Source organism: Felis catus, chromosome E2 (genome assembly GCF_018350175.1).
Source record: "Felis catus isolate Fca126 chromosome E2, F.catus_Fca126_mat1.0, whole genome shotgun sequence".
In the NCBI taxonomy this organism is placed as follows: Eukaryota; Metazoa; Chordata; class Mammalia; order Carnivora; family Felidae; genus Felis; species Felis catus.
The window spans coordinates 38,531,206-38,547,421 of NC_058382.1; the positions used below are offsets into that span (position 1 = coordinate 38,531,206).

Here is a 16,216-nt window from a genome sequence, read left to right on the forward strand (position 1 = left end):
AGGGGGTTTAGTATGAGGTTATACAGTGGAAGATTATAAATATTCTCTTTCCCAAAAAGATTTCATTTAAGCATATAACACTGATAATCACTGCCTACATAATTATTACATTGGGAATTGCACAATGGTGATCTTAAAAATTTTATCATCCCTTATACAGTTACTAGCTGGCATTCTTATCCCTGAAAAAAGTTTACTCATTTTTACCTCCCCTTCCTCCTTCTCTTCCCTCTTTCTTCCTTTCTTCCTCCCTCCCTCCCTCCCTCCCTCCCTTCCTTCCTTCTATTTAAAAAATTAACACAGTTCAAATCACTATGTCTGGTTCATTTCTGCTCCTTGCTCCTTCACTGCCAAAACTTGGAGCAGAGAGTGCCTCGGATTCTCTGCTTTCTTTTTGTCTGTGATAAACACAATATAAAATGTCTACTGCATCAAGCTTTAAATTTCACATTATCCTATTTACTTGACCTTGACAGATTTGGCATCCTTTCTCCTGGCTGTGAACAGAAAGTTCTTGATTTCCTCAAGGTTATGAGGCATAACTACAAAGCCTGCAGGAGAGCATGTGACCTGCAGGAAGCAAAGGGATGGAAATGAAAGAGACTGCCAATATTTGTCTCCTGGCAGTTAAACCCTCCCTTGAAAGAACTGAACATTTTGGGTAAGTGATTTTGAACATTGCTATATATTATTGTTGGTGACAAGTTGTCCAAGATTTGGACAGTAGTAGCCTCTCATACCAATCTCTATGTCCTTGTTTTTTTCTATATATTCTAGGTAACTGAACTTCTCTGTGTTCTAATTATGTTAAAGGGATGAGTTTTGTGAGGCTGTGTTTGCTTTTTTTTGCCTTTTTTCTACCTTTTTTTTAAATGAGAATATAACTTCTGGAATTTCAAATTTCTTTTATGGTTCCCATTACCTCAGCTACTTAGAATTTCTTGAGTCTGATAGTTTTACTAGGTTATCTCTCAGAGTTGATAATTCCAGATCAATTTTTCCACATACACAGTATACTTTTTTTTTTAATTTTTTTTCAACGTTTTTTTTTATTTATTTTTGGGACAGAGAGAGAGACAGAGCATGAACGGGGAAGGGGCAGAGAAAGAGGGAGACACAGAATCGGAAACAGGCTCCAGGCTCCGAGCCATCAGCCCAGAGCCTGACGCGGGGCTCGAACTCATGGACCGCGAGATCGTGACCTGGCTGAAGTCGGACGCTTAACCGACTGCGCCACCCAGGCGCCCCCACAGTATACTTTTAAATATACGTATTCAGATCTGCTTTTGCAACTCCCAAATTTTCTTGGATTACAGCTTTAAATATTAGTTCTCATCTACAGTTTTGTTTTTTCTTCTTCAAGGATGGATCATCCTCAGCAATCTTTTTTATGTTTTTATTCATTTTTGAGAGAGAAAGAGACAGAGTGCCAGAGGGGGAGGGGCAGAGAGAGAGGGAGACACAGAGACACAAAATCTGAAGCAGGTTCCAGGCTCTGAGCTGTGAGTAGAGAGCCTGATGCAGGGCTTGAACCCAAGAGTGGTGAGATCATGACCTGAGCCAAAGTTGGTTGCTCGACTGACTGAGCCACCCAAGCACCCCATCCCAACAATCTTTTATCTCCATCACTATTTGGTTGCTTTAGCTAATTTCATCTAATTTCTTTTGTGAAATTTTCAGTTGTTTCTATTGGAAAACAGGCATAATTGTGATTTTTCTTTAGTTATAAATTGTTACGTATTTTTCTCTGTCTTTAATTTTTGTTTTCTACATTTGGTTAATTTTCATTTTGCATCTTTCTTTTTTTGTCCATTTCTGAGTCTATAAATCTGTGACTTGAGGTTGTTTTCTTTCTACTGTAAAGACATGCTGAAAGATATTCAGTTCAATTTGACATATTATGGTATAGTTTACTTCTGTTTTGAGGTGGAATATTTTTAGGGAGGTGATTTATCATCAACTGAAATATTTTCTAGTGGTCAATGTTCTTATACTAAATTTACACAGTATATCTGATTAGACAGCCTTTATTCATTTTCAAATGTTTTATATTATCCTGCACAAGTAATAACAGGTGATTTTATACTCACAGAGTGGTGTTTGAATAACTCACTAGGTTTCTCGGTTTAAAAGCGTCTCTTTTGGCACAGTGAAGTATGGACCATTAAGAAATGACACTCTTTGGAGGAGAAGCTAGTATTTCTTCTGATTTTGTGGTTTCCTCTCTCCTTCTGCCCTTTTCCATCTCTCTCTTTCTTTCTCTCTCTCCTCACCACCAAGTTTGCAAATAAGCCTCTGGCTCTCCCAAACCCAATTCTTCCTGATACTGTTCTTCTGTTCTTTGGACACATTTTAAAGCTACTTTCTTTTAACTTCACAATATCAAGTATCACGATCTACTGATCAGGTGTGTTCTTATTTCCCCTTTCAGTGTAGAAGTCTTCCCCCACCCTTTTTAACTCTTAAGGTGACTTATATCAGTGTTCTGTAGTGGTGGACATAGGCTACCTTTTCCTATTTTATAGTCTCTATCTGGCTCTGTTTCAGTATGAAGTGTGGAGCTAAATTTGCTGGTGTTTTATATGTATTTTCTTAATTATTATAACTTGAGGACTGTAGAATTCTCTGTACTGTAGTTATGTGTCAAGTATGGGTGATGTATTATTTTATTTGATCTTTCCTGTCAATGGTATGTTTTTTTTGGAGGAAATATGAAGAGATTCTGATTGAAGAAATCTCTGTTATCCCACAGTTTCCAGTAAGTCCCTTTTTCACTTAATTTTTACTATAGACAGCCTAAGTAATGAGCTAGAATATTGAGGATGACACCATGTTTTGGTCAACATAATGACAGAATATATGTGAATTTAGTAGTTTAGTCTATGCCTAGGGAAATGAGCCCACCTCACTCATGGTGTAGAGACTGACCACTGCACAAGTTCTAACACAAGGTTTAAAATGAGCAGAGGTGTCATAGGTGAATCAGGAGAGCTTTTCCACATAAGAACTCAGGTTTAAGAGTGTCTAGTGCATTAGAGTACATGTTAAAGTATTTGAGCAAAAGACACAGAATGTAAAACCAAGAGATTATACAGTATGGCTTTCATATCACTGTTGACAAAGGAACTTTCTGTGTCCAACAGACCTGAGTCCAATTTTATAATTATCAGACACCCTTTTCTTGAAATTTAGTACTGATTAAATATAAATGTCTTAATAATTATGGGAAAATAGCAATGGATGAGACTTTACCTAAATATCATTGTCTATTATTTTTTCTCAATGATGGCCTTCTTTGACTTCTTTTAATGTCTTTCCTCCTAGTCATTTCCAACTATATCCCAACACCAGTATAAATCCCAGGTGAGTTTTAGTAAGTGCTCTCAAAGACCAATGGGTAACTTCCTAGGTGCTCACTTACCAAGATTTTTGCATGGAAGAGAAGATACTGGAAATGCTATGTTGTTCATCATAGCCTCCAATTAATTCATAGTCTAAAACACTCCTTTAAGTTGTCATATCTGTGAAGCTCCTTTCCTCAAGCAAAACCAGATGGCGTAATGCATCTATCCAAACCAACCCATTAGCTTCAGTGTTTTGTTCTGTTTCTGTTTTTTGGCAATGTCACTTTCATCCCACCTTTTGAAATTGTGATTCATTCTCTCTGGCTTTGCAATGCCTTTCAGATTATATTCTGAGTACTGTCTTACTCATTAAAACATTTGTCTCCTCACTATAAATCATGACTTGGCTTTCCCTCTAGCTAACTTGTCTTAATGTATCTTGGATAAATTCTGTGTATGTTTAGATCTGGACAAACATACAACTATGTCACTGAGATGAACTTCCACTAAGATAATTCTGTTTTCCAGTGGGAACTAAAAAACAATTGATGGCTTCAAAATTCATGAAGTATTTATTGAGTACCTGACATGTAACAATGTATTGTGGTGAAGATATGATGGTAAACAAGAATGATATTCTCTCTCCTTTCACAGAGAATTTAGTTTTATGAGATAGAAAGGCAGGTCAAAGTTGTCTTTTTTTTTTCTTTCTTTCCCATAAAATAAGTAATGCTATTAAAAGGAATTCCAGGATATCAGGGGAAAATCTATGCATATATAATGAGATGGAAGGGGATCTCTAACTAGTTAGAATATAAATGGAGACCAAAGAATGTGCTGAAGTTGTAACTTTAAAGGATTGGGAATTTTATCAAGTTGTCTTACCCACTTCCAACTAATTGAGCTATCCCAGCTTAGGGTCCAAGTAAGAGCACAACAGAGAAAATCCATCCCTATGGTGTACTACCCAAATTCTTAATCAAAACAAAGTAACCAGTGTAACAAAACAGTCATTCCTTTATGCACTAAATATGGAATATCTTGTAACACAGCAATAGTTAACTGTAACAAAACTCAGTTATCTGGGAATGATAGGACACTACAATAAAAATTTACAACTTGTGGCACTGACTTTAAAATGGTGGATGGAGGCCAGAATTTTCTTAAGAAGCCTGTTGAGGAGGTCCTGAAAGACAACGAGGGAAAAGTTTCTGGAGACTGGAGAAAAAAAAAGGAAGAAAGAAAAAGAAAAACGAGAGACACTACCTATGTAATAGCAGAATGTTTGACAACACTGTAGCCTGAGAAAATATGGAAAAGAGAAAGAGTGCCCAATTGACTCATGGATCTGGCTAGGAAATTTATAGGCAAAACATTAAAACATGGCAATTGGCTTCTTCAAGCTCACTATGTTAAAATATGACAAGAGGAAAATGAACTAAAGAAAGACTGTTGATTTTTTTAGGACAATTTAGAGGAATCATAAAGCAATAAAAACTTGTGTTCTGAAATAAAACTTTTAACCCCCAGCAAAATATTCACAAAGTTAAAGAAAAATGTAGTTGAGAGACTGTTACAGGCATCCGTTTGTATGTACTGGATAGGTGAGCACAGAAGCCGACTTGTGTATTCCAAACACAGCAAAAATAATAAAAATAACCAAGTAATCCAGCTGACAGTCAGAAATGAAGGCCCAAACATAGACTCAGTTCATCAAAGCAAGCTGTCTCTGGAAATTTGCATCACCCTAGTTGAGGATTCCAGTCACTACGGAGCACAGATAAGACACCTCCCCCGTGCTCTGCCTGGGTCTTAAACCACAAAATCATAAGCACGCTAAGATGGTTGCTTTATGGGATGCCTGGGTGGCTCAGATGGTTAAGCATCCAACCCTTGGTTTCGGCTCAGGTCATGATCTCAGTGTTTCATGGATTCAAGCCCTGTGTTGGGCTCTGTGCTGGCAACATGGAACCTACTTGGTTCTTTCTCTCTCTCTCTCTCTCTCTCTCTCTCTCTCTCTCTCTCCCTCCCTCCCTCCCTCCCTCCCTCCCTCTTTCTCTCTCTCTCTCCATGCCCTGCCCCTCACACACACACTGTCTCTCTCTCAAAATAAATAAACTTCAAAAAAAATTTTTTTAATATAATAGTTGCTTTATGCCACTAAAGTTTGGGATGGTTTGAAATGCAGCAACATATATAAATATATTGCCATTAAATATTCCCAAGTAGGTGTGTAGTTGTGTGATGGTTAATTTTATGTAACAACTTGTCTGGGCCAAGGAACGCCCAGAGAATCAGGCTAAATATCATTCCTGGATGTGTCTGTGAGGGTGTTTCTGAAATAGATTAGCATTTGAATTAATGGACTGAGGAAAGCTGATGTTCCTCACCAATGTCCATAATCATCACTCAATCTTCAGGCCTGAATACAACAAGAAGGTTGATTTGTTCTCTGCTTGATTGCACGAGTTGTGACGTCAATCTTCTCCTAACCTAGGTGCTCCTGGATCTCAGGCCTTCAGACTCTGACTGGAAAACAACATTGGCTCTTTGACTCTCAAGCCTTCAAACTATGCCAAATGCTTTCCTGGGTCTCTCCATTGCAGAAAGCATAGTATGGGACATCTCAGTTCTCTCTATATTCTATACTCCACAAGCCAATATTAGAATAAATCTCTTCATATATTGTTCTCTTTCTACTATTCTGTTTCTCTGAGAATCCTGAATAATTCACATTACCAGCCTCAAGATCTAGAGAATGCGTTACGCTAGAGGTACAGATGTGGAATCCATCATAGTATAAATGACAACTGAAGCAATGAAGGCAGATGAAATAACTCAAGGAGAGTGAGTGAAAGTAGTAGAAACGATACTAGAAATGATCATAAGAGACAGACAATTAAATAGTTATGCACAAACACTTTACCTACTCTACTAGAAAGATTTACAGATGTTAGAGCTGCAAGAAAGACGCGATTTCTTATCTTGTCTGGGCAGATCACAGACGACCGTAAAGAGAAATTATGCTTGAACGTAGTTTGAGGTTTGAGTGAGGATTCACCAAAACGAAATGGCGAAGAGGAATGGAGCAGCCTGCTCCATATTCCTGTAGGAACAATGCAGAAAAGCTGGTTGGCTCTGCATCAGAATGTGTGCTCCTCTTTCAAAATCTGGAATTGTCACTGGGAGAAGGTTGCCCAGCAACAAACTGTAGTTCCCAGACACATATCTTGTGACTTTATTCTTACCAATGGGAAGTGAGCTTACGGGATGTCTGTCCCTTCTGGGCCAGAATTTTAAAAAGTTTTTTTTTTCCCATTGTTTCTATCTTGGTTACGAGAAAAATCTGAGAACCCCAGTAAATGGAATCAGCCTGGGGCCTGACCTGCCACGTGGAGAAACATCACCTGGTGTCCAGGAACACACTCATTTTACAGTTTCATGAATACAAATAAAACTCTATTTTGTTGAGCCACTGATATTTTCTGACTTGTAACAGCACCCGACATCACCCTCTTCTGTAGCTATCCTAAACTGTTTTAGGTTAGGGTATTAAGGAATGTGGACAAGAGAGCATGAGAGTTTTTGCAGGGATGAGATGTATACGACCTTACATGTTCCTGATTGCATTTAACACAGTTTCTTAAAGACAAGTAACAATATATTGGCATGATCAAAATTATCTTTTGAGATCTTAGTAAGCACAGAAAATCATGTGATTGCTTTTCATCCCAAATTTACCTCCTCCATGAACACACGGTATCAATAATTGGAGTCTATTTGCCCACATTGGCAACCCACATCTACGTCATTTTCATCTTACTCTATTTTTAAATTTTTTTTTCAGCATTTTTTATTTATTTTTGGGACAGAGAGAGACAGAGCATGAACGGGGGAGGGGCAGAGAGAGAGGGAGACACAGAATCAGAAACAGGCTCCAGGCTCCGAGCCATCAACCCAGAGCCTGACGCGGGGCTCGAACTCACGGACCGCAAGATCGTGACCTGGCTGAAGTCGGACGCTTAACCGACTGCGCCACCCAGGCGCCCCATCTTACTCTATTTTATTATCCTTTTGCAGAAAATGCACATGCGAGGGAGAGGGAGAGAGAAGTATAATTTTTAAAATGCAAGAAAACATACAGTGAGCTTCTAATCACCCCCCACATTCAGAGGCTTATGTGCTGCAGAGGTTGGATTCATCAGATGGTGAAATAACAGTACTTTTTCCCCCCACTGAACTTATTACTGTGTGTCTCACACTGTGAAGAAAAAGTAATGAGTGAAATGTAACCATTTGATAGCTCTATTGTGTGTATGTGTTGGTAAGTGTAAAGGAAGAGGGGAAAAGACCTTAGAGTATCTGAGCTATATTTTTTACAATAGGACACATTACATAACTACTTCTTGTTGAACTGTAATTATAACAGAGCCACCTTTATAAACACGAATACAGGGGAAACTAATTAGACACAGACAATAAGTAAATATTATTCTCTTAATTAGATCTTCTTCTACTGGAAATCCTGCTTTGTTCCTGCTACTCCAGTGTGAATGACATTTGAATCATAACAGTGTCTCACAGAATGGTCTTTGAGGGATGAAAAAGACAGGCACAATGTCACAGTCGATGAATGCCTTTTCAAATCTTTGCTAATCTGAAGTCAATGAAATGCAGTCCCCAAAACAGCTGCTTTTGCTGATTTGTATACCCGCATAATTAGAGCTGAAAGTGTTCAGTGCGCATAGTTTTAGTATTCATATATTTTGATAGTTCTTTTGTCACATATTATTTTTACATAGCTGGTTACTATCTCATAGTTGGAACGCTCAAGGTTGGGTTAGGATGAGGAATCTAGAGGGCAAATACAATTTGATGGATTATCAGTTCTGACCATCCTCCATCCTTAAGTCAGTACACCTTGGTCTGTCTGTCTGTCTCTCTCTCTCTTTCACCCTCTCTCAATTGTTTCTGATCAGTTCACCTTGGTCTGTCTGTTTCTCTCTCTGTCTCTCTCTCACCCTTTCTCAATTGTTTCTGATCAGCACATATATTGTATTTTTTTTCCAACGTTTTTATTTATTTTTGGGACAAGATCAGCACATATATTTTAAAAGACATGAGAGAAGAGAAAGATATGTCGAGGTCACATTTTGTGCGAGATGCAGTCGATGGGGAGGAAGACCAGGTTGTATCTTTATGGAGATTATCTTTTATCAAACACCTTTCTCTAACCTTTGAAACAGCCTTGGAGACACACACTCAGTTGCAATAGATGTGTGAGGGCAATGGCCATGTCCCTTGCATAATAAACACACATTTCATCGTGGGACCTGAAGACAGAATTATGCTACCCATTCTGATTAAAATTTGATCAAACAGGCATGTATTAACAAGCATCGGAGGTCCTCAGTGAGTAAAATTAAGATAATGTTAAAACAAGATTTTCTAACTTGAAGGATAAGCAACAACAGCCATTTTTACCTGAAACTCCTATAATGGAAACTAAATTTTCTATGAATTTATACTTACGTCTCAGATTTTAGCAAAAAAAAAAAAAAAAAAACATTTAAAATCGATTCTGGTGCTCGCTTCGGCAGCACATATACTAAAATTGATTCTGAAATTTGCAAAATAATTCCTACTTTTGTTCCACCTTAGAAGTACTTGGTTTCATTCAATAAGTATATATCCAGTAATCTTCAATGATGGAAACTGAATACATTTGAGAATGAGACACAAGCTAATGGACTCAATATCTAAAGAAAAATTTTAATTTTTACTAAAATATTTTGAGCTGCACAGTTATTATCTATAAACTGTTACAATAAAAATGCCAGGTAGTTGCTCTGGTGATAAATTACAATGTTTAAAATGTCAAGTGGGTTTCTTGGCACAGAATATGCATTAAATAAACAGGTTTTTATAAAAAAAAATTAGCCATCCTTCTAGGGCCTCTGATAGATATAAAATTAAGTAGGATCTAGTAAATATGAACCACTGAGATTTTTATTTCATAATTCTGACCTAAAAATGTCAGTTTCGTATAGTCTGACCGAAAATCTACCCTCCCGGAGCTGAAAATCTAATGGAATTGAGAGCAGCATTCACAGAGAAATAAATTATTAATAACTAGCTAGTAAAACATTGTAATACAGTAAAGCATACTATGGAAATACAGGGATAGAATAGGTGAAATCTATCTGGGATGAGGGTAGATTTGGGAAGTTTCATATAAAAGGAGTTTCAATTTTGCAAAGAGTTTGTCTGCTTGAAAGAGAGGGGTAGTGAAATCTTCAAGAAATAACAAATGAAATTGTTCCATCTGAGAATGTATTAAGCTATTTCTGTGACCAGTAAAATGTTTTCTCCAAAAACAGGCAAATGATTTACAAATGATATAGGCAGATGCACTTTGAGTTTACTATAGCCGAACTTCTGAATATTTGGTTAGGCTGCACACTTTAATAAAAAAAATTGCATTCAAATACGGGTAATGCTTTATTCCTACCTTATTTTATTTGAACATGTATTTAGCTTAGTATGTCTCCTAATAATTAAAGTGTAGATGATCATAGATATCTTACAGGGTTTTGTAAGAATTTGATGAGTTACTATATCAAAAGTACTTAACTGAATGCCTGGAAGAGGCACCATCAATAAATTATAATTTTTCTCTGTCCCACATATTTAGTAGGTGCCAAGACTGCTTCCTTTAGAGATGGAGATATTCAATTTTACAGGAAATGTTCAACAATAATACTTGTTTTCATATCAAAATAATCCTTGCCATATTTTCAGAATGCTGCAGTTTTCTTGTGTTTTTTTAAATCTTTATGTGGTTTTAACCAACACCCCCTCAAATCAGTATTTTCCTATAGCTGCCCCACTTATGACCTTAAGACCAGGAATTATTTTAGGTTCTTTATGAAATCTGTGATTAAACAGCTTCATTACAACCATTCTCAATAACTTCTTACCCTTAGTAAATGCCCATGCTTCTTTCTTAATATTTTTAAAGTTTATTTATTTTGAGAGAGCGAGTGTGGGAGGGGCAGAGAGAGAGGGAAAGAGAAAGAATCCCAAGCATGCTCTACAATGTCAGCACAGAGTCCAATGTTGGGCTCAGCCTCATGTGAGATCAAGACCTGTGCTGACACCAAGGGTCGGACACTTAGCCAATGAGCCACCCAGGTGTTGCTCTTTCAAAACTTAAAAAACAAACCATCTGGCCTTTTTAAATATGTAGGGGAAAATGATTTTCAGAGGGTTGAAGGACAGCATGAGATGAATTTGTGACCACATGATGGTGGCAAGGCTCAGAGCAGATATTATCATAGGTTACATCAAAGAAATTATATTTACTGAGTCGCTACCATAGGCCAGGACCTGGGGTTTGTACTGTATTTATTTCTCATTATAAGTATACAAGGGTATTATTTTTACCCTAGTTTAAATGATGAGGAAAGAGGGGCTTAGAACTAGGCTTTACTGATCACAAGCCTAACTGTAGAAGCAGAAGTCAGAGACGGTGGGGAGAGCTTCCCATTTGCACTTGGCTCTGTGACCAGCTTCCATACAGTCATTCCTGAAGTTCAGAGACAATGGGGAAGTCAGAGTGGAAGAATCTGGGGTGGTTTGGGAATATTTAAACAGTGCATACAGAACCTGTGGACTACTGGGTAAGGAGCCTCATGCAAATCTCATTCAAGAGGGTAGGGTATTCCTTAGGTCTTCTAAATGCGAGACTGTTTTGGAAACAACTATCCAAATTCTCAAAACGCACTACCAATTTAAATGGTGATGGACCAATTTAGCAGGCATGGACTGCTTTTCTTTCACTGGTAACTTTGCAACAAGTTAACACAGGTTTTATTTGTGAAAAATAAATAATGAAAAGCATTAAACAAATGCATTTCATGTCATCTGAATCCTAAACAAGAGGTAGATGCAGTATTTCATGTCTGTGTACTTGTGGGAGAAAGGATAGGAACAGGAGGTGGGGAGTCCTAAATGTGCCCTACGTACTAGGTGGGCTCTTCATACATGGATTGCCTGTTTGATTTCCTCCAGAGTTAAAAAACAAAACAAAACAAAACAAAACTAAGGCTTTGATATTTACAGAAATGTTATAAAACCTAAGGTAATAATAACAGAAGAACTGGGACTTTGGTCTGACTCCAAAACACAGGCACTTTCTACTGCTCAATGGGGTTGTAGCAGGCTTTTTTTTTTTAATATGTCATAAATGGCTTTCTTTTCTTTTTCCTCTTCTTTTCTTTCTCCATCCCTTCCTCCCTCCCTTTCTTTGTTTTTCTTTCTTTTTTCTTTCCTTCCTTCCTTCTTTCAATAAATATTTATTCAACATCTACCCTGAGCCAGACACTTTCCTAGAATATGTACGCGAATAAACCCCAAACCCTTATTTCTTGGCACTCACAATCTTACTAGGAATAAGACACGTAAACACAAACATTAAAAGTGACGTAAAAACAAATTGGCACACGGGGCAGGGCTGATTAATGTGAGGGTTTTAGGTGGTGTGTCAACAGGGCCTTGGAGGACACTATGAATATTCCAAGTGACAAGGACATTCCAAACAGAGGGAACACCAGCATGGTAAAGAAGAACACAGAGCCAAAACTGGCCTGGGAGACATAAGGTTGGGATATAAATGCTGCCTGTCTCCACTCTCAGCGGGTCTTCCCACTGCCTCCTGCTGCTCTCATCTATTTTCTTGCTCTGCAATCCCCTGCACTCCCCGAACCGCTATTATATCCCCATTCCCCCTCCTCCACCTCCTCACCTCATGTCCAAAACACATGGGTATGTGAGCTAAGCGGGTGAGCAAGTTGCAAGTTGGTAAGGGGAGAGGTACAGCGCAGGAGCAGGAGAGAGGGTGAAGGGCACAGTAATGACAAGGGTGGGGGCCTGGGAACCCCATGACTGCCTTTCTTCACCTTGAAACCTTTCTTGCTGTTCCATGGCCAACATCTTGTTTTGCCAAACGATTTTGAGTGATAGCATCCTTAGTGCTGATTCAAAGGAAATACATAAAGTCGTCAAGTTCCATAAATGAGAGGGGAAAAAAAAATCACAGATTATTTACAAAGGAAAAAGAAAATGTTTGAAAAAAAGGATCTTGAACAGTCATCCAATCAAGATCTTAATTCATAGGCTCTCCTTAAGCAATCACCACCAGGTGATGCTAATTAGCATGAACAGTTCACAGATGTTACCCTACAAGAACAAGAAAAATAAAATGCAGCTTCACCATAGCTGCGTGGATCTCACCTACATGTCCTCAAATATGCCACTTTTAACTGTGCTCTTTTTAGTGTCTGATGTGTTATTTATGAAAACCATTGTGGTTATCTGGAAAATGCTCTTTCTCCCCTAAAGGTAAATACCCAAACAACTGTCCATCTATCCATTATTTTCACCTTCACGTGGACACTCATTCCCATGCAGTAACTATGTAATGAGCATCCACTCACTGTGCCTGGCAGTTAGGGATATGGTAGTAGAATAAAAAGTCCCGGTTTGGCTTTTATGGACTTACGGTCTATTAGGAGAGAAAGTCATTAATTAAACACTACATAATTAGGTGATTTCCATTTTAATGTCCCCAGTCGAGGAAATGTATAGGGTGGTACAAAAATATGTAAACACGAAATTTGATCTAATATATTCCATAAAAGACTGCTTTAACAAGGCAGGAAGGGCTGAATGGATCAAGAGACAAAATAGAAAAAAGGTAGGCACATGAATTCCAGCCCAAGGAAATAAAAAATTGTGCTGCAAGGTTTGTGTGACTGGAACTCAGAACAGTAGATCACAATGCTCATGTGAGACTGGAGAGTGAAAGGACCTCAAAAAGCCTGCTAAAGGACCTCAAATCCTATTGACAGTTGGATTCTTTCCAAATATTCTAAAATGAAGTATTTTAAAGTAAAAGTGCATGACTTGACTCAGAGAAGGCTCCTAACTGGACAAGAGAGGCTCTGTGTCTTATGTGATAGAAAATGAACCCAGAGTGGGCTGTTCGAAGAGCACCAACATTTGAGGATTTAAAATGGGTAGATTTGGGGAATTTTCTCTGTATGATGTTTTTTTTTAAACTAATTACATCAGGGAACATTTCCAAGTTTATCAGATAAAGTAACAAATCAAATTGTAGACTGTAATACAGGCTGTTGTAATACTCAAGGGAGTCAAACTTACTGGGGAGATAGGGTGCTTTATCTAGGAAAATACATCTGCCACTCAAAACAAATATGAGAAGAGAGTTTATGATTCTTGCAACTTCTTCATGAGCTAGTTGAACTCCATCAGTGTTCCTACCATGCCTTTCCACTTTAAGTGGATGCTATGTCCAGAAGTTAGCGAGTAGTACAAAAACGTCAGCAATATGGATGGCAGAATTAGCAACTGTTTTCCTACGTGAAGGTGTCATGGTATATTCCTCATTTGAACCAGCTGATCACTGACTCCCCTAAATGACCTTCATCTGAAAGTTGGATGGAAAATTCCCATGTTTTCCGAAGCATGGTGCCAGTCATGATTTACATGGAAGACATCTTTGGCTCATTGACACAGCATTTAAGTAATATGAACTCATACAGTAAAGTATTTCCATTTCAATTATATTCTACTCTTGATTAAAAGATCATGTCAGGGGCACATGGGTGGTTTCAGTCAGTTAAGTATCTGACTTGGGCTCAAGTCATGATCTCTCAGTTCATGAGTTCGAGCCCCACGTTGGGCTGTGTGTTGACAGTTCAGAACCTGGAGCCTGTTTCAGATTCTGTGTCTCCCTGTCTCTCTTCCCCTCCTACCACCCCTCTCAAATATACATTAAAATATTTTTAATGTAAATATACATTAAAATATTTTTAAAAGATCACGTAAATGATGAAAACATATCTCTATCACCTAGTATTTCCTAAGCTACTTTTATACAAATTTCTATGTTGATAACAGGTGTCAAGTTGAAAGCATTCTCATGGACAACAATGTCCCATGAGAATATAATCACATTGTTTTCCTTTTATTACATCAATCTTTACGGTGTCTTCCTATTTGTGGTGAAAAAAATACTGATTTTGCATTTATGGTAGTTACATATATATAAAGTAAGATAAAATTTTTAAAATGAATAAAATAATTAAATTAATATTAAGTTAAAACAATTCTATTAAATATTTTAGATAAATGATATATATGATCAGCAGCTATGGCTGAAGAGGTAAAGAGGTGATGAATGTTGAGAAGGATTTGTTTTCATAGATAAAGAATATAACCTTTGAAATTTTTAACGTGATTTCATGATTTCACTAATTGTGTGACCCAGGGCAAATGATTTAGCCTGAGTCTCAATTTCCAATTCTCTATTATGGGAATTATAATGATTCTGACCTCATGGGTCTAGTAAGAGGTTTATATATGTCCATCTTATAATCAAACCCTAGTAAAAGTCAATATAGTTGACAACACATAGATAATGGAGTTATACAGGGAACATAGCCTATGTAAAAGAAAGATGAACAACAGCTATGAATCCTTTGGCCTTATCCAAGGCACACAATACAAAAGAGGAAAATATTTTGGGAAAAAAAAAAAACAGAATCAGCACCAGATGCAATACAATTAAACTGAACAGTCCCTAGTGCTTACAAGAAAATCCTCACTCACAATTACCCAAACAAATCTATTCACTTAGAAGCCCAGAGGGCTTTAAACCAAAGCACATATCTCTTTAGGGTCTCTTAAACTATTTTTATTGCTCTCTAAATTTTATACACCCAGAAATGCCAGTAATACACATCAGCAAGACTACTACCAGAAGTTCAGATTGTTCCTACAATCCACCCACTCTTTCATTCAACTGAGCTGGGTTTGAGGTATTGCAGCAGCCATTTGGGTGACCACTGTATACCACATACTGGAAGAGTCAAGGAAAGTAGAGCAAAAAGGGTTGGCACAATCCATGTCCTCAGAGTTAGATTTTCCAGCAGCATTTGTTTGGTTAAATACTAAGCATTCTATGACCAAGAAAATCCTACTTAATATTCAAGATCATTTAATTCCTCCATTTGTTTATTGAGTGGATTAGTGAACAAATTATGGATTTAACAAACAGTAGGTGCACACAACGTGACAGACAGATTGAGGAAGAATGGGAAGAAATGATGACAGGGTTGGATTCTAGAAAGGAACCTGACAAGTTCCAAATTTCAGATAAAATACCACGGAAGCAAAGGTGAGAGAGGGATTAATCTCCATTTCACTTTCACTTTTGGATGGCCAATGCAGGTACTGGCTTCTGTCTTAGATGGAAAGTTCTTTTTCACAGGGTTTGAACTAAGCCTTGGTCTTTCAGTGTTGAATAAAATGCACAAATGATACCCTCAAAGAGAGCTCTTATATTTGGGGAATAGATTTTGCCCTCAAACCCCTATAATTACCTTCCTCTTTAAATTATTTGTATGTGCAAACAACTGAGGTTAATTAAATCAAAGGAATATAATACATTTTCTTATTAACAGGACCCCAAAGTATGCAAAAGATTTAGGAAAAGTATAATAAGGTCATTCTTTATTTCTTGTTCCCTCCTCCCTTCCCCAAATTGTGGAAACTCTCTCTCACTCCTGAAATTGCAGCTGGTTGATTTCAGGAAGTGTATAATATGTAACTGAGCACTAAGTTCTTCTGGCTATTATTCTCATCTCTAGAAATAAGCGTGTGATTCTGCATCCCTCTAGCTTTGGCTGGAGCTTCACATTCCACACCAATTACGATTCATGCCTTTTGCTACTGCTGTTGCTACTACTGTTGACATTTCTCTATTCTCAACAGCTGCAGTTCCAGTC

At 37.7% G+C, this 16,216-nt stretch overlaps 1 long non-coding RNA gene and 1 pseudogene across 1 annotated transcript; one reads left to right on the plus strand and one right to left on the minus strand.

Annotated features, from left to right (window-relative positions):
* Window positions 1-312: 312 nt before the first annotated feature.
* On the minus strand, window positions 313-540 carry LOC109494663 (annotated as a pseudogene).
* A 1,014-nt stretch (window positions 541-1,554) lies between these two features.
* LOC123382288 lies at window positions 1,555-6,968 on the plus strand. The gene is made up of 3 exons (XR_006590436.1): window positions 1,555-2,758; window positions 3,325-3,363; window positions 5,842-6,968. It is a non-coding gene; the product is annotated as an uncharacterized LOC123382288 (long non-coding RNA).
* The last annotated feature ends 9,248 nt before the right edge of the window (window positions 6,969-16,216 follow it).